This window comes from Ictidomys tridecemlineatus, chromosome 11 (assembly GCF_052094955.1).
Source record: "Ictidomys tridecemlineatus isolate mIctTri1 chromosome 11, mIctTri1.hap1, whole genome shotgun sequence".
NCBI classification, from domain to species: Eukaryota; Metazoa; Chordata; class Mammalia; order Rodentia; family Sciuridae; genus Ictidomys; species Ictidomys tridecemlineatus.
In genome coordinates this window covers 33,099,480-33,119,596 of record NC_135487.1, presented here as the reverse complement: position 1 = coordinate 33,119,596, position 20,117 = coordinate 33,099,480, and the positions used below count along the sequence as shown (strand labels likewise).

The following is a 20,117-nucleotide window of genomic DNA, read 5'->3' as shown; positions in this document are numbered from 1 at the left end:
CTTGTCTCCCACTTAAGAAAATTCATAATTAAGAGAAGTTTTTCTAATGAAGTATATCCCTCTCTAATTTTAACCATTATTGATTTTACAGTTTGGGTTGTAGGGTTTGGTTGTAGGGTCAAAGGAATTTCTTTTGCCACTCTGCATTGCCTACAACTTAAGAACTTTAAATTCCTTGCGTGTATAGTGTGTGTATGTGTTTCCTCAATTACCAGGTGGAAAAAAGGGCCTGACCTTGTTATAATCTATGTAATTCTTAATGGTTGGATATATAAGTAAAAACAAGAATGTAATATATATATATATATGAAAATATTTTTTCTTCAACATCATATTCTTTATTTCTTCCCTATTATTTCTTGTATTGATTATTCCTTATTTTCTGCATAGGTTTTGGGAACAAAAGGAATCATTATGTAGCAAAGTAGCCAATGTTAAGTTATCATAAATGATATTTGTTCTCTTCCCTCTTGTCTTTAGTCCCTGAACCCTTAACCATTCTCCCTTCTTTCTTCTGAGTTTCCTTCCTGAAAAATTCAGGAACATTCAGTACATTCCTGGGAAAACGAGAGAAAAGGAACAGAGGAGAATGGAGAGTAGCAAGAGCCTGAATTCAAGAGAGTATTAGAGCTCATCTGGAACAATGGCCTAGTATAGATGTAAACTTAACTGGAATAAGAAGAGTATCCACATGGAGTCTGAAAGAGTTGAAGATGACTTTTGCATAGAGGTGTGGGGGGCCACAAAGGCATGGAGTATTAGAATTCAAGTGGAATGAGCAGGGCATGTCAGGAGGTAGCAAAAGTGGGTGTAGGCTCTATCTAAGGAAAGAGAGGAGAGTGTTCTTAAGGAAGGGGGTTGTGGTAGCAATGGAAAATAGATTATTTTCTAGTATTGATCAACTAAGTACAGTACTAAAAGCCAACAAAAGCCAGGCTTCTCACTATCAGAAGAGTGCTAAAATATAGACAGGGAGATAAGCTAGAATGAACCTTGAGATACTGGATTGTAATTGGAGATACCTATGTTGTGTGTGTGTGTGTGTGTGTGTGTGTGTGTGTGTGTGTGTGTATTTTTTTAAGGTATATGTATACACACACACACACACACACACATATATATATATATATATATATATACACATATACATATATATAAAATTTTGTTCTCTCAGAGGACCTGGGAGCAGTGCTATCCCAGTGGTAGTAAGCATACCTAATGTTCAGATCTTGTTTTTAAGTGCTATTCTCTACTAAAGGAATGGGAGCTCCTTGGAAAGCTGGCTCAATCTAGGAGTTGAGGCAGAGAAAGCCCCGAATATGTTCTAGTGTCACAAAGCATGGAAGTTCTTGAAGAATCATGATAGTATGTCACAAGATCACAAAAACTAGCTTGTGGGGGGTTGCCACTGGCCAAATGTGGGACAAATTGAGCACTAAATTATGATAGTAATGGATATAATCCAGTTAGTAAAGAGAAACTCATGTAGTCATTATGTTATTTATAAGAAATGAGTAATTTGAAAATTTCATGTGTATATTTGTATAATGTGAATATAGCTTTCCATGAGATATTTTAACTATAAGTGGAAAAAGAGTAACATGTTATAATAGGAAAGCCTGGCAAACACTATTGTCAGATAAGCAAAATTAACCTTACCAGTAATAGGCCAAATTCTAATTGTATGCCATTTGATAGGATACAATAAGGAACATAGCACCACTTCTATGATATTTCTGTTAAAGATGCATAACTTGTATCTAATCCTGATGAAATAATAGACAACAATTGGGATCATTTTTCAAAAAACTAGCCTCTAGTCTTTAAAAGTATTGGTTATAAAAGTCAAGGAAAGCTGGGCATGGTGGCACATGCCTGTAATGCCATCAGCTTGGGAGGCTGAGGCAGGAGGATTGCAAGTTCAAAGCCAGCCTCATCAAAAGTGAGATGCTAAGCAGCTCAGTGAGACCCTGTCTCTAAGTAAAATACAAAATAGGGCTGGGAGTGTGGTTCAGTGATTGAGTGCCCCTGAGTTCATTCCCTGATACAAAAAAAAAAAAAAAAAAAAAAGTCAAGGAAAAACTAAGAGAGTTCCAGCTTGAAGGCGAGTAAAGAGATCAAAACCTAAATGACTATATGACTTTGGAGTGGATCCTTTTTGAGACATCATTGGGACAATTGACGAAACTTGAATGTGGTCTATGGGGATTGTACGTTTCAGTATTGATTTCTGATTTTGATTTTTTTTTTGTTTGTTTATGTAGGAGAATGTCCTTATTTGCTTTTTTTTTAGTTGTTTGTTTTGTGGTGTTAGGGATTGAACCCAGGGCCTTGGCATATGCTAGACAAGCTCTATATCACTGATCTCTGTCCCCAGCCCAAGAATATCCTCATTTGAAGGAAATATACAAAAACTATAGGGTGATGAAGCAGCATTTTGATAAACTTATTCCCAAATGATACATAAACAAAATTATTGGAGGGCTGGATTTGTGGCTCAGTGGTAGAGTGCTTGCTTCGCACATGTGAGGCGCTGAATTCGATTCTCAGCGCCACATAAAAATAAACAAAATAAAGGTATTGTGCTCATCTATAGCAAAAAAATTAAAATAAATAAATAAATAATCATTGGAACTATACTTGGTAACATTTCTTCAAGTTTATGATTGAAAATAAAAATAAATAAATATAATATTTAATCTTTAATTAATTACCATTACTTCTTTTGCTTTGAGTTATTTTTTACTTTATTTTTTAAAAATTTATTGTTTGAAATTTTTTCTTTTTTTTAAATTTATTTATTTATTTTTGAAAGAGAGAATTTTTTAATATTTATTTTTTAGTTATTGGCAGACACAACATCTTTGTTTTGTATGTGGTGCTGAGGACCGAACCCAGGGCGCACGCATGCCAGGCGAGCGCGCTACCGCTTGAGCCACATCCCCAGCCCGCTTTGAGTTATTTTAGAGGATGTTTTCTTTAGCTAACATTTCAAATATGTAGTTATTTGGATAAAATTCATTTTTGAATGTTTTAGTTTTATTTCATGTTCATTTTAAAGGTTAAGTTATCAGCAGTACAAATGTATACTTCTTAATTTCATTTTAAATAATATTTGGTTATTCAAATTACAGGATAAAATTTTGAAGGTTTTTTAAAACAGTGACTATTGCCTTTGTTACTTAAAGTGTTCGAATTCTTAAAGCTTTGTAAATATTGGCATTTAATTTACTTTTTATTTACACAAAAATGGCAAAAACAATATTAAAGATTAACACATAGTATTTACTATGTGTCAGGCACTGTGCTGCTTATTTAATAAGTTTTAATTTATTTAATCCTCATTCTTTTGGGGTATGTAGTGTTAGTCTCCGAGTTTTACAGATGAAGAAATTAGGCCCAGATTTAAAACAAACAAACAAACAAACAAACAAAACTTGTCCAAGTTCATATAGCTAGTTAAGTGGGAAAACTGAGTTAGAACCCTGGTGTTACCGATCTGCTGTGGGTTCTGTAATTCAAGTGGGGTAGAAATCACAAATAGGCAAAGTGCAGCTCCTTCATTGTTAGCAGCTTTAAATACCAGACTCTCTGTTCTTAGTGTTAGCAACTCTCCCCACTTAACCTTAGCAGCTGAAACCAGCAGCTAATGGGAATTCTTTGGAATTCTTAAAATATGCAGAGCCAGCAGCTCTCCATCATTCCCTGCCATTTCTCTGTCTGCTAGGCCCCTCAGTGTAACCATCCTTGGCTGCTGGCTGATTTCAGTGCCAAGAGCCTTTCACATTACCAGCTCTTAGCACAACCAGCTCAAGATAGGAATCATGAATAGGCTAAATAAAACTCTCTGAAAGAGGCTTTAATTAGGACTTACATTGCAATTTAAAAGGAAGCAGTACACAAACTGTTTCAATAAGGTTGAGGGGAAGGCTGCTTATATAGACCAAAAAAAGGCAGGCTCAGTCATACTTACAATATCCTGTGGCTTACTGCAGTCTTTCTGCTTAGTTTTGGGGAAGAGAGGAGATCCTCACAGACCAGAGTGGGGATATCTGGCTGCAGAGGAGGTGGAGTAATCTGAGGTGTTTGCCATGACCCAAAATGCCACAGCCAAAGCAAATCTTTTAGTGGGGGAGGTGATTGGGGCAGCTATGGCAATCAAATATAGAAGAAAGAAAAATTTTTAAAGTACCTCTTGGGGAACATAAGGCTCTTCTTTCTGTCTCACAGGAGGTCTGGTTCCTGTGTCTAAGGTCTTAAACACTATGCTACATTTAGTTTTGCATAGTGAAAAATAAATGAACAATTTTAAGTACTAAAAAATGTTTTGAGAAAGGCAAAAAAAAATCAGTTAAAGGAAAAAATTACATAGTGAAATTATTTCCTTTCCTGTCTGTAAATAAAAAAACTTCAGACAGATTTTGTCATTCATTCATTCTTATTTTCTCTTATATCAATCACATCTTTAACGCACAGATACTTGTAACTGGCTAGCAGTACTATACCAGAAAAATAACTCTGTAGTTGAGCTCAATATATTCACTTCATATATTGTGAATTTATTAAGTATTTGTGTATTAAATATTAAGCATATTATTAAGCATTTATTGACCTTTTTTCTGTAATACAAGATGGTTTAATTTGGTGGTGGTTATACATTTTAACAGAAAGAAAGAATTTACTTTGTGGTATAGATAGAAAAACCAAACAGATACTTTTATAAATGGGGAAATTTTATAATAAATGGGCTGATTTTATTTATCTTTATTTGCCTTTATGATCCTCCCATAGAAGTTTTAGATACTCTTAGCTTACTTTCTGAATTTGGTAAAAAGCAGTTTTAACAAGGGAAGAAAAGAAGTGCAATGTTTGAAAGTTTTACCCAAGACTGGTTTATAAAATTTGCTATGATGGTTATAATCTAACCATGTGGTTTGTTTAATAACTATTGTAAACTCTGTGATCTTAGTGATCCTGCTAAGGTTATGAGGACATGCTGTAAGAGAGGTTTGCAGCAATTTTTAATAGCTCCTTTTATGGGAGGATATTTTTTACTGAAAGAGTTCAGCTGCAGAAGATTATGTATCCAAAGTTCTTGTTAAAATATAAAGTTCTGTTTTGATATTAGCAGTTTCTTATTTGTGTAGTTTATTTGCTGCAAAACTATCAATTATAGTTAGACCATGCTCAATGATTAGAGTTCAAACTAGCCCCCAAACAGAATTTTTAAGCTGTTTTTTTGGGGGGTTGGGAGGTTGTTTGTTTTTTGTTTTGATACTAGGGATTCAACTCAGGGGTACTTTGCCAGTGAGCTAGATTCCCAACCCTTTAATTTTTTTTTTTTTTTTAATTTAAAACAAGGTCTCACTAAGTTTCTGAGGCTGGTCTCAAACTTTCAGTCCTCCTGTCTTAGCCTCCCAAGTAGCTGGGATTACAGCCAGAATCATATTTGTTTATTTTCAAAACTATGAGCCACATTTTGGCTCTAGCAATGAATGAATCATCTTTCCTTTATTTTGATCATTATATTTGAGTTCATACATGAATATGTTCTTTTTTAAAAAAAATATTTTTAGTTTTTGATGGACCTTTTATTTTATTATTTATTTATTTGTATGCACTGCTGAGACTCGAACCCATACTAGGCAAGCACTCTGCCACTGAGTCACAACCCCAGCCCCATGAATATGTTCTTATAAGTAGATTTTCGCCTGCAGTTTGGAATTGTTTTGAAGGTGTCAAAACAAATGTTTAGGCCTAAAAATTAGGCCCAATATCAGTTTTTATTTTTTGTTGGACACATGCTATTGGAGGTAACAAATTCAGTTGACTTTCTGACCTTATAACAAAGAAATACCATAAACTAATTTTTTTCAACATCAAATTAATTTTGGGGGCAGGTCTTAATTGCTGTGGTTAGTGCCAGATCTTGTTGAAAAGACAACAGAAGAATGTATGTGGCATTTTATTAATTTTTCAAAGAAAATGTAATTTTAGGGAACTGAAAACATATAGGCAGGAACATGGGCTAATCTGGAAGCCAACAGAGGGTAGTTGATGCAGTGGCAAAATTTTTCAGTAAGTAACAACACAGTTAATTGAATAAATCTTTATGTTGAAATTTCTTAGTTTTACATTGTTCAATGTATTTTTTTTCTCTCAAAAAGTGTAACATTTAAAATAGATATGAAAAATATATGTGATTTCTAAAATTTAAAAATTTAAAAATTGCTATATTGCTATAAATGTAATTATTTTTCAATAAGCATGTGAAAGAATGTAAATTCAGTACTGTGCTGAATATTGGCAATTATTCAGTCATTTTAAATTTGATAAGTCATTTCAGGGCCACCATCTTTTTTTTTTTGAGTGTATAACATGCCTTTCTAAAATTAAAACTATTTTTTAATTTATGTAGATACTTGTTCTTAGGACCTTAATGTTTACTTCTCAAATGTGATTTAGTTTGTTTTTGAGCGAGACAGGAGGGAATATGATTAATTCCATGACTGTTATGGATTAGAAAATAATTATTTTTTAAAATAGCTTTATTATTTTTTAATTAGTCATTTTAAAAGCTCAGAGGGAAAAGGTAAAAATCTAGACATTCTTTGCAGATTCCAAACAGCTTTCTTAGTATATGGGTGCAGTGATTCATGCATACAGTGTTATATAAATAGGCTCATATAGTGTTTTTCGTAACCTTTAAAATGCTTTTGTAGAACCTTTACCTTTAAAATGAAATAAAATAGCCATGTACACGCACACACACACACACAAACATACATATGCATACATACAAATATTGCTCAGTTTTAATATTTTACCATTTTACAGCCATCATGTTACTGTTGAGTTTTTTTTTAATTAGGAAGCTATCTCATAACCGGTAATGTTTATATGCATAATATAGTTTTGGTTTTGGTTTTGCAGGGCTGGGGATTGAACCCAGGATCTCGTGCATGCACTTAGGCAAGCACTCTACTATTGAGTTACATCTCCTATCCCTCTTACAGATTTCAGTATAGTTTACATGCTTTGTTAAGAGAGCATTGCAATACTAACAGTAAACTTGTCTTACATGAGTGGTGCTGAGGACAGGGGACAGATAATGAAACCAATGTTAGAGGTGCAGAATCTTCTTGGCAGCTCTGTTTTCTGAGCATCCTAAGCGTGCACCAAAGATAGTTTAGTAATAAATGATTTTTGAGTGATGCCAACACAATTTTTTTTAAAAAAAGCATCACATAATGGTCACACTCCACTTTTTTTTTTTTTACAGAAGATTTGGTATAAAATTTGTGACAATTATGAGGTGAAATAGGTAAGCAAAGGTAGTGGCAATAGTTAAAAATGGGAGGAGATGGATCAACGAGATAATATCAGGGCAATGCTTCCCAATACTTTTCCCTTTAGTGGAACACTGCAGATTTACTTAATAGAAAAATTTAAGTCTTACAAATAAAATGTATTTATTAGTAATCATAGTACCAGAAAATTTATTTGTAAACTATTTACCCTATTCTATAGAATAGGGTAAATAGTGCAACCCTCATTGAGTTGATAGGATTCTAGTTTATTGTAAAAAGAAAGAAAAAGGAAATACTAGTGTTGTGGTTAGTGTTTGCAACTTTAACTGTTTAAAGGGAATGTGCACAATTCTTTTTGTCCCCCCAGGATTGGGCCTTGTGTATGCTAGGCAAATATTCCACCACAAAGCTGTGTACCCACACCCCAAATTAAATGCAAGTGAAAAAAACAAATAGCAAAGAGAGAATAAGCTATCCAGAAGTTTGAAAGACCATAATATGCTTTAAATGAAGAGAATTCATATTTTCAAATCAGTGCTTTATATCAATCTCAAAATTTTTGTCTCAGGACCCCTTTGCGTTGTTAAAAATTACTGAGGTCCCCCAAGGAACATCGGTTTATATAACACTGAGCATACACTACCATCCCCTTTTAAAATTTTTATCTTGAGTAGAGCCTCCTGTGTTGTCAAGCTGGTCTCAAACTTGTGACTCTCCTACCTCAGCTTCCAGAGTTGCTGAGATTATATGTATGCCACAGGTGCTAAAATATTTTTCATATGACTTTCTCATGTAAGAAATGAAATGCAACTAATTCTAGTATACATAGGATTCAGTACAATTGTTTGTGCAATAACAAGTCATTAAAATTTTCCAGATGCAATGGCAGAAAACTCTTAGTACAACATAATATGAATTCTACACATTTTTCTTTTTAATTTAGCCTCTAGCTGAATTTCATTAGATTTGACTACATTTAGGTTTAGCCTTATTTTACATATGCTACTGAAGTATAATAAAAGAAAGACATTAATCTCTTCCCATGATCCCTAATTTTTTGGGGGGGAGGTACTGGGGATTGAACTCAGGGGCATTAGACCACTGAGCTACATCCCTAGTGCTATTTTGTATTTTATTTAGAGACAGTCTCATTGAGTTGCATAGCACCATGCTTTTCCTGAGGCTGGCCTTGAATTTGTAATCCTCCTGTCTCAGCCTCCAAGCCACTGGGATTATAGGCATGCTCCACCGAGCCTAGCAAGCCCTAATTTTTTATGGTCTTTTATCTCAGTGATTTCTACTATTGTGAAAATTCAGAATTTTATAGAGTTTTGCAGACCTAATAATTAAAGTTCAGTTATTTCAGGCGGAAACTGCCATATTATCATGGAACTAAAATAAAGAAGAGGAGAACTAATATTTATTGAGGACCTTCTATGTGCTAGATGCATTGAAATTCATTGTATAAATTGTTACAAACCTATAAAGATAAGTACTATCTCTAAATTATAAAAGCAAGAAAATGCCCAAGAAGTTAAATATCTTCCTCAAACTCCCACAACTAGTTGTATGTATAGCCAGTATTTGAATCCGAGTCTCTAATTTCAAAGAGAGGAGTTCAGTAGCATTACTTAAAAATCTGTAAGTTGGGGCTGGGGTTGTGGCTCATCGGTAGAGCGCCCGCCTAGCATGTGCGAGGCCCTGGGTTCAATCCTCAGCACCACATAAAAATAAATAAATAACTAAATGAATAAAATAAAGGTATAAAAAAATCTGTAAGTAGTTCATTGAATAAATACTTGTCCTTTGGAGATAATATTTGCCAAACATACATTTGACAAGAGATTGGTATCTAAGATATATAAAGAATGCTTACAACTCAATAATGAAAAAGATGATCCAATAAAATATGGAAAAAAGATGTGAACAGACACTTTACAAGATTTTATATTTGGCTGGGTACAGTGGCACATGCCTATAATCCCAGCAACTTGGGAGGTTGAGATAGGAGGATTGCACGTTCAAGGCCAGCCTCAGCAACTTAGTGAGATCCTGTCTCAAAATAAATAAAAAAGACTTGAGATATAGCTCAGTGGTAGAGCATTCCTGGATTCAATCCCCCCACCCAAAAAAGTATTATATACATATCTGGGAGTTAACTCTGTGTTAAATCATTTGCCTGGCTTATGTGAACTCCTGGGTTCAATTTCTAGTATTATAAATCAATAAATTAATTAAATAAACACAAATTGCCAATAAACACATGAAAAAGCATTCAACATCATTAATTGTTAGAGAAATATCAATCAACATCCCCACTGCTCTAGCTAAAATTAAAAAGCCAAATATTGTTAAGGATGTGAGGATGTTCTCAGTGGTAGACTGCTTGCCTAGCATGCATGAGGTCATGTGTTCAATTCCCAGTACCACCATCAAAAAAAAAAAAAAAAGGTCTCAGACATATATTATTATTAGGAATATAAAATAATATAACCTTTCTGGAAAATGATCTGAACATATACTTACTTTATGACCCAGGAATTTTACTTCTAAATATTTACCCAAGTTAAATAAAGTTTATTTTAACAACATCAACAAAATTGTTGATAGTAACAAAATTATGTACAAGATTGTTCATAGTAACTTTGCTCATACTAGCTCCAAATTGGAACAGCCTAGTTGTACTTGAACAAGAGAATTGTTAAATAATCCAGTATGTTCATATAATGAACTACTACTGTTCATTAATTAGAAGGAACAAACTATAACTACAGATGTACACAGCATGAATATGTCTTGAAAAAAATGCTGAATGGAAAAAGCTCTACTCAAAAGAATATGTATTTTTAAATTTTATTATATGAAGTTCTAGAATAAGCAAAATTATAACCAGTGGTTTTAAAAAAATCAAAACAATGATTGTTTCTGGAGGAGACTGTTTGGTAAGGACATGAGGGAAATTTCTGGTGTAATGGTAAGGTTCTTGTTATTAATTACATTTTTGTATCAATCATTAGAAATATGTATAAGTACAACTGATTTTTTTGTATTGAATATTGTAAACTTCCTAAATGAACGTTTTTATTACCTCTTATAGTTTTGTGTGGATTTCTTAGGATTTTCTGTATGTAAGATCACGTCATCTGTGAATAGAGATAGTTGTTTTACTTCATTCCAATTTGGTACTTAGTATTTCTTTTATTTGCCTAATTAGTCTTTCTCAATCACCTTTGCCTCCTGTTCCTAGTCTACCCAACCTTGTATAATTAACTGCCTTCTGGATATCTTTTGAACCCATCAAACTTAGTATATCTAAGACTGAACTTATGTTTTCCACCCAGTCTTTCTCCTCTAAAGTCTCCTTTGTGGAAGTAACATCACATTCAGATAATTGTTTAGCAAGAAAACTAAGAATCAGCCAGGCGTGATGGCATATACCTATAATCCAGAGACCTGGGAGTCTGAGGCAGGAGGATCACAAATGCAAGGTTAGTCTCATTATATCTAACACATCACTAAGTTCTTATGGTTTTGCTTCTTAATTATCTCTTAAATCATTCTAAAACTTGTCCTCTCTGCCACCACAACCCTTTGCCAAACTTTCATCATCTCTTTGCCAGGATTATTACACTTTCCTAACAGGTTCCCCCAGAAACCACTCTTGACTTTCTGTTACATGTTCTTCACTTTCTGTCAGTATGATTTTTTCTGAAAAGACAAATGTAACCATGCCATTACCTTACTTAAAATCTTTGAATGGCTTCCTGTTCAAGTTAAGCATGACTTGAACCTGTGGCTCTTTGTATAAAAATCAAAATATGGTATGCAAGGATACTACCTCCACAGACATAGTTACCCAGGCCTTCTTTTACTTCTTGAATAGATACCTGTTGAAGTATAAAAGGACAGGGATCATATACCAATATATATCCAATATATATGGTAGGTACCAATAAATCTTAATTGAATAAATAAAAATTCCATATTACTGGGTGTAGTGGCACATACTTGTAATCCCCACTACTCAGGAGGCTGAGAAAGGAAGATGACAAGTTTAAGGTTAGCCTGGGAAGCTAAGGAAGATCCTGTCTCGAAATAAAAAATTAGAAGGGCTGGTAGAGTGCCCCTGGATTCATTACACAGTTACATATAAAAATAAAACAAAAATAAAACAAAAACAAAAACACCAACCAAAACAAAAACAAGAAGAAATCAAATTATATGCCAAGATGGATGCAGATAACATTCATTCTCTGGATTGTGGTGATGGTTTCATGGATGTATGTCTAAACTTACATCCAATTTAACACATCAGAATTTAACAAATCATATGCTTTATATTAATACAATTTATTGCATCTCAATTTTTCTAAATAAAGCTTCTAAACAAAAAACTGTGTTCCTTTTTATAGTCTTGAGACATCCTTTGTGTCTGAAATCTTTCACCTTTCGATGTTCAAATAATTCGTATTTATCCTTCAGTCTTTGCTTAAATGTATTTCTTCAGTGTCTGGCTTGGATTCTCCCTTACTGTCTTCCTAGGTCAGGTTTCCCTCTCCTATACTTTCCTTGAACACATTTATTATAATTATGCATAATTACATAGTGTTTAATATTTTCTCTTATTGCAGAGTCTAAATGAAGATATAAATCTTGCCATTCTTATTTATAAATGTGTCATTGGAATACATTACAGGCAGTCAGTATTTGTTTGACTGTGTTAACAAATGAAATGTGTATTCATTTTTACTTATTGTGCAAATATCTGTTGAGCCATACCATAGGCCAGGTACTATATTAGGTTTAGATTTGGATCAATGAATAAAACAGGCTTTTATATTTGTTCCATGGAACTTACTTAAAGTTAGGACCCAGACAACATCACAGTCAGATGGTGATAAATGCTATGGAGGAAAATAAAGTAAGGAAATGGTGTAATAATGTTGAGATATGTGGAGAATTTGTCTCATTGCTCATATTGACATATGGGCATTAGAATCTGGGTGGAATCTGGGCATTGAGGAATGACCTGGGAGCACTGAACTCTTTGGAATTAAGTGGGCATAAAAGGCATTATGAGGATCTGAAGGTGATTAAGGAACCTGTGCAAGTTGAGCAAGGGGAGGGAGGATCAGGGATCTTGCTAGTATCACACAGAATCCTGGGTTCCTTTTGTTTATTCCAGAAATGGTGGTATTTAGGTGATCTTATTTATGTTCATAAAGAGGTCGGGTTCTTACCTTGATAGTTGCTGATAGATTACTAAGTACTCATTATGGGCCCAATTCTATGGGACAAACAAAAATCTACCTGGATTTAGTCTCTCCTTTCCCTAAAGTAACACAATCTTGTTGACAAGACAAAGTGTAGAAAAATAATTATAATATAAAACAGAATTGTAGAAATATAAAAGTACTAAAGGATCAAAGAAGGCAAGAATGATTGCAAAGGATTGAGGATATGTTAGCAGAAATGGGAGCTGGACGATGGTAGAAGGAGGATAAGATTTCAGTAAACAAAAATGTATGCATTCTAAGCAAGCAGATACTTCTATTTAGATGTCTTTCTTTAATGAAAAATCATCATGCCTAAAGACAAATATTTTCCAAACTCAGGTCTTTCTCCTACTTTTTCCTTTTTGTAACCATTCTCCCTAATGTTTAGACTGTAAACCTTTTAACCACTTTTGTATCTCTCTCCCTCTAAAATAATAACAGCTGCAATGAGTACCCTTTATTATAGATTAATTGCAATGAGTCAGACACTGTGCTAGATGTTTTACACACATTATCATGCAACTAATATGATCTGCTTCATAACACTTAGAGTAAAAATGTAGTCCATTTCTTATTTCTCTAATTTAGATTAAAACCAACCCAAGTCCCTAGATGCTGCATTTAGCAGACAGATGAATGTTATCCCTTCCCATATGTTGTCTAAAATACAGGCATTTCCCTTTCCCCTGCAGTTGTCTGAAAACTTCAGAGAGTTTATTCATTCTAAACATAATGTATATCTGATTTCCACTAGTCAGCAGGGAAGAATTTTGGTGACTTTCAGTTTGTTACTACTGTTTTTTCGTTGCCAGATGGTTCAGAGTCAAAACACTTATCTCGGCTGTTTGGTGCTGCTGGTCCCCAGGCAGCAATATTTAACTCGTTCAGCTTTTGGTAAAGACCAGTAAGGTCTTTTCAAGTGAGGATGACTTCATGGACAACTCACTATCTCAGTGCTTCAGTTGACCCAGGGTATCTCTCTTTGTACACTTATTAGTTTCTGGTCACTTCAGGCACACAATTTAGTCCACTCTTTTATAAGGTCCTGCTGTCACAGAAGAGTTGTGCCTAGCTGATTTTGGGTTTCTTTTCATTTTGCAGACCCTACAATTAGTGTCTTCCTATGAGATTCTCTCAAGGATTAAGCTTTTTTTTTTCTGCCTTCCAATGCAAAAAACTTGTTGTGTTGTTCCCCTGGTTTACCTTGGTTTGCTTAAGCCACTTAATCATCCCTGTTAACTAGGGAGGAAGGGGTCTAAGGTGTGTTATTTATTCTAGAGCCTTAAAAATTTTTGCTAGTCCCTGTTGACTAAAGAGGAACTTTTTTCTGTCTTCACATTTATATAAAAAATAAAACTACTTAAATGACTGTTTTTAGGACCAAGGTCAGTTTCCCTCTATTAAAAAAATTTTGAACTGATGGGTATAAGATCTTTTGGGCTGTTGGTAAAATTACAGATTATTGGGCTTACAACTCCAGAGATTCTGATTGATTAGATCCAGGATGAAACCTAAAGATCAGTATGTTTTTTAAAATGCTCAGTAATTCTGAAACAGATGTTCTGCAGATCACCATTGTTAAGTATGAAGAGGATCTATCACTTCCTTGTGCTTTATTTTACTACAACACCAAATTATTTGTTCCTCATCCTCTCTCCTTCTTCTGTCCCCTCCTTAAAGCTTTTCTCATGCCCTGTCACATTCATGTATTTGTGTATCTGTTTGGATACTGTGCTTACTTCTTCCCTTGTGTGTGTGTGTATATGTGTGTGTGTGTGTGTGTGTGTGTGTGTGTGTGGTGTGTTGAGAGAAAGAGTGAACTCACTTCATCCTTTAAAACTGTACAGATGTTGCCTTGTCTGTGATTCTTCCAGGTAGAAAAAAAAAGACTTTAAAAAATTTTACCACTTTTCATACTTGTAATTACCACTCTATATTATGTTGATTTATACTAATGTATGAGTTTGGGTTCTTACTTACTCTGGAAAATAAGGTAGAGTCTAAAGTAAGTGATGTTTAATTTGAGACATGGAATTTAAGTAAGAATGAGCCAGGTTAAGAGGTACAGAGAAAGCATATCAGGTAGACAATATTGAATTATATAGAAAATGTAGTTCTAGGGGTGAGAGTTAACATGTTTGAGACTAAAAGAAGTTTATAAAGTTAAGGCAGTTTACCTAGGATCCTATCAAAGAGGTCCTACTGGGGTCTTAAGCCAATTAGAATGCTAACTCTGAAGTTTGGAGAAGGAATTAGAATTATGCTTAGAGTAGAGGCCAGGAGAATGGGTTTCAAAAACTATAGTTTTTAGAAAAGATGCCCTTCAATAGATGAATGGATTAAAAAATGTGGCATATATACACAATGGAATATTACTTAGCAACAAAAGAGAATAAAATCATGGCATTTGCAGGTAAATAGATGGCGTTGGAGAAGATAATGCTAAGTTAGCCAATCCCCAAAAAACAAATGCCAAATGTTTTCTCTGATATAAGGTGACTGATTCATAGTGGGGTAGGGAGGGGGAGCATGGTAGGAATAGAGGAACTCTAGATAGGGCAGAGGGGCAGGAGGGGAAGGGAGGGGGCAGGGGGTTAGCAATGATGGTGGAATGTGATGGATATCATTATCCAAAGTACAAGTAGGAAGACATGAATTGGTGTGAACATACTTTATATACAAACAGATATGAAAAATTGTGCTCTACATGTGTAATAAGATCTGTAATGCATTCTGCTATCATATATTTTAAAAATAAAATCAATTAAAAAAAGAGAAAAGAATCTTGAGTGCTCCCTTCATTAGAACATATACTAAAATTGGAAACATACAGAGAGACTAGCATGGCCCCTGTGCATGGACAACACACACATTTACTAGCATTTCATTAAAAAATAAAAAGAAAATATTGATTTGGGATACTTGGTACCCAAATATAGGAAGCATATATAGGAAGTAGTCAACATGACTTATTAAGTATGAGGCAGTAGTTGGAACAAGGATGATTGCCAGATTTTCGGCCTTATGGTAGTGCCATTTACCAAGATGAGGGGGCTGGAGAAAGAACAAATGTATTTGGATGATTAGGGGTTATGTTAGATGGAAAAAATGTTGAATTCAGTTTTCAACGTGTTGAATTTGAAATGTATGTGAAACCTCCAAGTGTAGATAACAAGTGGAGTTTGAAGAAATAGGAAGAGGTTTGATATAGCTGTTGCTGAAAAAGAAGTCCAAGATGATGAAGAAAACATAATAAGAACGTCTGATATTATTGTGGACCCAAATAAAACTTGTGAACCTGAATTCTCAGTAGCATTAGTTAGTCTCATTGTATGGTTTTTGTTTAGCACTGCTTTCTAGTTTAAGTGCCAACATAGAGAACATAGATAGTTCTAGAATTAAGGTTTTGCCAGGTGGTTTTCAAATGAAGAATTGAGTAACAGATTTTAGACAAGAGAGTATTTAAAATAATGAACCATAGAATCTAAGCTGGATGATGGTGATTTTATTTATCAATATTTTTAAAATGACTGCTATAGACTAGGTACCCAAGAGAGCAGTGAAGAATAGAGAAAATGAATGGACTAATGACTGGAAGTTCAAGTGATATAGAAAACATCTATAATGGGATAATTGAGTGAACACTGAAAAAGAAAAGGCATTAGTAGATGAAGGGATATGAGACTTAGTGATTTTGGAGGTGGAACAGTTTGGGGTGATGCTGAGGTCTAAAATGTGGACAAGCAGAGGTCTTTTTATTTCTCAGACAGTCTCAGTTTCTGGCGCTATCTTTTAGTCCCAGGTTGTTAATGCTTTTGTCCATAGAACACTCTTAAAAAAAACTCTTGGGGAAAAAAAAAAGCATGGCCAAGAAAATATGTAGCTAAAACGAAGTATGGGATAAAACTTCTGGAAATATGAACATGGGAAAAGTTTAGAGGCAGGTTGTGTGGATAAAGACAATCAGCATAATGGCATGGACACTGGATGGAGTGGAGAGATGGGGTTAGTGGATAATGCCAACAATTATCTGTGACCTTGGATAAGTTGCTATGAAATAATAACAACAGTAGTAACTATTTCACTTGGAACAGGCATAAAGTAAATATAGATAAATTCTATTTTAACTTTGTTTTGAAATGATTCAAACATACAGCAAAATTGTAAGAAAAGTATAGGGATGACACCACTAAATATGAGGATATTGAAGCACCCTCACCTCGAATATCTTGTTTTCAGAAATGGTATAAAACACTTTGGGAAAATATCTGGTGGTTTTTTATCAAACTACACATACAACCTACTTATGATCTAGCACTTCTACTTGTAAGTTTTTACCAAGATAAATGAACACATGTCCATTAAGAAAACATGTATATTAGCAGACAACTGAAAATATTGTCAGCAGGATAAAATATAAACAGAGGAGTAGCTAAAAAACTGATATATTTATGCAGTGAATTAATAATCCATAATAAAAATATATTTATCAGTAGTTGGATGTATATGTGTGTGTGTATGAACAGATACATGTATGTGCTTTTATGTCCCGTTTCATTCTGGCACAGAATAGCATACTTTATATACTCCTTTGTAGTTTGCTTTTTTCACTTCACTATATAGCCTAGAAATCACTCCATTATCAGTTGAGGGTTTTTGTTTAACTGCTGCATAGTACCTCATTAAGTATATATACAATAATATAGTGTAGTTCAACCAGTTTCCTGAATGAATATTTATAGAGTTTCCAATACTTTCAAACAACAAATAACCTTGCATGTAAGTATTTTGGCACTATTGCAGGATAAATTCATATAAATGGGATTGCAGGGCCAAAGGATAAAACTGCATATGTAGCTGTTTTAGTCAGCTTTTTCACTGCTGTGATTGAAAGACTTGACAAACACACTTTTGGAGGAGGAAAAGTTTATTTGACTGATGTTCGTGGTTTCACAGTCTCAGCCAATAGACAACCAGCTTCACTGCTCTGAGCCTGAGGTAAGGCAGAACATCAGGACATAAGGGTGTAGAGGAAAAAAGTAGCTCAGGACATGTCAAATAGAAAACAGAAAGAGAGCTCCACTTACCGGGGACAAAATATATACTCCAGTGGGCTGGGGTTGTGGCTCAGTAGTAGAGCACTTGCCTACCATGTGTGAGGCCCTGGGTTCACTTCTCAGCACAACATATAAATAAATAAAATAAAGGTCCATCAACAACTTAAAAAAAAAAAAAAAATATACCCCAAAGACTTAACCCCAGTGAACTGCCTCCTCCAGTCACACCCTACCTGCCTAGAGTTACAACACCCAGTTAATCTATTCAAGTGGATAAATATATTGGTTAGGCTAAGTCTCTCATAACCCAATCATTTCACCACTAAACTTTCTTGTATGTTGTCTCATACATGAGCTTTTGGGTGACACATCTTATCTAAACCATTGCAGTAGCTTTATTAGAGATTGCCAGATTTCCCTCTAAGTGGATTAGGCTAGTTTTCATTTCCAGCAGCAACAAATCAGAGTGCTTATTTCTGCATGGACTCATCAAGAGAATTAAGTTGTTGTATTTTAAAATTTATGCCAATCTAATGGGCAAGAAATAGTAACTAAGAATAATTTTAATTTGTATTTTTCTTATTCTGAGTGAAGTTGAACATCTTTTTGTAAGTTTAAGGACCATTAAAAATTGAATATATTGAGCTGAAGATGTAGCATTGAGCCAGGAATATAACTGCTTGAGAACTTGCTGTGTGTGTGTGCAAGGCCCTGGGTCCAATCCCCAGTAGCACACACAGGCAAAAAGCAAAACAAAATAAAAAAACTCTGATAACATTTTAAATCTTTTTTAAAAAAATAAATTGGTCATATCCTTTCCCATTTTTTTCTCTCAACATTTTAAAGAACTCAGTTATTAAGAGGACCTTCAGTTTTTGTTGTTTTCCCTCTTGATTTTTTAAAGTCCTTTAGCAGTTGTCATTTGTCTTTTAACTTTGTGGTGTTTGGGGTCATGCAAATTTTTTTCTTTTCATTTTTTTGTAGTCATAGTTAATAATCTTTTCTCTAATTTTTCTGGACTTTGGAACATAGCTAGAAAACTTCTCCTGCAACAGATTATGGAAAAACCTGCTCATTTTTCTTCTAGTACCTGTGTAATTTAACTTTTTTACATTTAGATCTCTCATTCATATTAAGTCTGTGTGTATGGTATGAAGAGTAGAGCTAATTTTATCTTTTTTACAAATGCTATCCTGTTTTCCCATCATCATTTATTTAAAAATCAATCTTTTCCCTTGCATTTGAAATACCACCTTTTTCATACACTGAATTTCCAAATTGAGTCACACATATGTGTATATATTTCCACAAAATCTTATTGTTATATATATTCATTCTTACTTTTGTCCATTTACCTATCTTTTACTGATAGTGGTATGTCAAAACTTCCTGTTATTGGTGGTTTCTATCAGTCTTGTTATTTTACCTCCTTGTTTCTGCTTTATATGGATGATTTTTGTCTTATTGATGTATAGATATGAAGAACTGTTATATAATCACTTTTAAATTTGTCTTTTAGCAATATAAAATATCCTTTGTTTTATTTTTTTGGCCTAATTCTTCTGTTTGATATCAGGAATACTTTCTTATCGTTTTCATTTGTCAGATATATCTTTTTTATTTCTTTCTTTTTAAATCTTTTATGCCTTTCTAAATCTCCAATTTAGGTGTAACTCTTGTATGCAACAGAGTTAAATTTAACTTATGAGTCAATTGAAAATATTTTTTTCTAGTAAGTGAGTTAATAAGCCTATTCCATTTATTAACGTATTTAACATGACTAGTCTAAATGCTGTTGTATTAATTTGTGTTTTCATTACTAATTGTATTTCCTGGGTGGGTCTTTCCTCCCGTGCCTTTGTTATTCTTTTTAAATTTATTTCGATATATGGGAAGGTCTGTTTTTTTTTTTTGTTCTAGTGGTTTTATGTTTATACCTTATATCATGCCCACAATCATTTTTTAAAAACTTAACCTTTTGCTACATGGTTTGTTACTTTAAATGATATCCTTTGAATTTCCTATTACTTTTACCATAATGATCTTATTTTACTTTCCACTCTCTTCTTCTAGAATATATAACATTACATCTAACTTTAAGTCCTAAGTTAGAAAATTTACAACTGCCTTTCTTTTGTTTTTTATTGAGATGAAATTCACATTACACAATTGTTTTGAATTATGCAATGCAGTGGCATTTGGTGCTTTCACAATATTATGTATATACCACCTAGCTCTAGTTTCAAAACTTTTTCATCACTTCAGTAAAATACCCCATTCCCATTAACTTTTATTCACCATTTGCCTCTTTACTCATCCCCTGGTAATCTCTAAACTGCTTTCTGTCTCTTTTCTGAATATTTTATATGAAAGGAATCATACTATATTTCATCTTTTGTGTTTGACTACTTTCTTAGCTTAATTTTTTTAAAGTTGTTGATGGACCTTTATTTTATTTATTTGTTTATATGTGA

The 20,117-nt window shown here is 33.8% G+C and overlaps 1 protein-coding gene and 1 non-coding gene across 4 annotated transcripts in view; both read left to right on the top strand.

The window, feature by feature from the left end:
- The window catches only part of Zswim5 (zinc finger SWIM-type containing 5), a 179,384-nt gene that overhangs the window by 23,441 nt on the left and 135,826 nt on the right, over window positions 1-20,117 (top strand). The gene's annotated exons all lie outside the window — the stretch shown is intronic.
- LOC120891034 (U6 spliceosomal RNA) lies at window positions 15,376-15,481 on the top strand. The gene has a single exon (XR_005735469.1). It is a non-coding gene; the product is annotated as a U6 spliceosomal RNA (small nuclear RNA).